This window comes from Meles meles, chromosome 16, assembly GCF_922984935.1.
Source record: "Meles meles chromosome 16, mMelMel3.1 paternal haplotype, whole genome shotgun sequence".
In the NCBI taxonomy this organism is placed as follows: Eukaryota; Metazoa; Chordata; class Mammalia; order Carnivora; family Mustelidae; genus Meles; species Meles meles.
The window spans coordinates 56,128,811-56,129,850 of NC_060081.1; the positions used below are offsets into that span (position 1 = coordinate 56,128,811).

At 33.2% G+C, this 1,040-nt stretch overlaps 1 non-coding gene across 1 annotated transcript; it reads right to left on the reverse strand.

The window, feature by feature from the left end:
• Positions 1–591: 591 nt before the first annotated feature.
• Positions 592–694, reverse strand: LOC123927332. Its single transcript, XR_006815418.1, has one exon. It is a non-coding gene; the product is annotated as a U6 spliceosomal RNA (small nuclear RNA).
• Between the last annotated feature and the right edge of the window lie 346 nt (positions 695–1,040).

Sequence of the window (1,040 nt, forward strand, 5' to 3'; positions counted from 1 at the left end):
TTGGCCAAGATGTCTTACTGCAAAATGATCCTATGTATTTGAGCATCTACATTTAGGGTAGCATTTGTATAATAAGGTTAGCAATAATATTGTATGTATATTCTTAATATTTGAAGGAGACAGTGTGGGGTAAAAAAAGACATAAAGAAATGACTCATGTATCCTATAAAAGCCATTACAATAATTTTGATATTTTTGTACCAGTTTCATTACTTGTGTCCCCCTTGCTGTACCACTTTTACTTTATGATAAATGTGTGCAGAACTATTTAGTACAGAAATTAGTTGATGGTTGGAGAGAGCCATGAGTGACTATCACTTTTACAATTGCAACAAGAAGAATAAGATACTTGGGAATAAATTTAACTAAGGAGATGAAAGACATATCTATACACTGAAAACTAAAAAACATTGATGAAAGAAATTAAGGAAGACAAATACATGGAAAGATATCCTGTGTTCACAAATGGAATATAAATACTTGTATTCCTATGTTCATTGCAATTTTTATCACAATAGCCAAGGTATGGAAATAACCCAGATGTCTGTTGGCAGAAGAATGGATTTTAAAAATGTGTATATAAAGTGGAGTAATAATCAGACTTTTCTTCAGAATTTGCATGTCATCCTTGCACAGGACCATGCTAATCTTCTCTGTGTCATTATTTTAGTCTATGTGCTGCCAAAGTGAGCACAATAATCAGCTTTTGAAAAGGAAGGAAAACCTACCATTTTTTGACAGCATGCATGAACCTGTAAGACATTATGCTTAGTGAAATAAGCCAGATGGGAAAAGAAAAATATTGCATTTACGATGAAGTCTCAATAGTCAAACTCACGAAAGCGGAGGGTAGACAGTGATTGCCAGAGGTTGTGTGGAGGGGAAATGGAGAGGTGGTACAAAATTTTGGTCAAGAGGTACAAAATTTTAGCTATGCAAGATGAATGAATTCTGAAGATCTTTTGTACAACAAAGTGACTGTAAATTAACAATGTTGTATTATATACTTCAAATTTGCTAATGGAGTAGATCTTAAATGT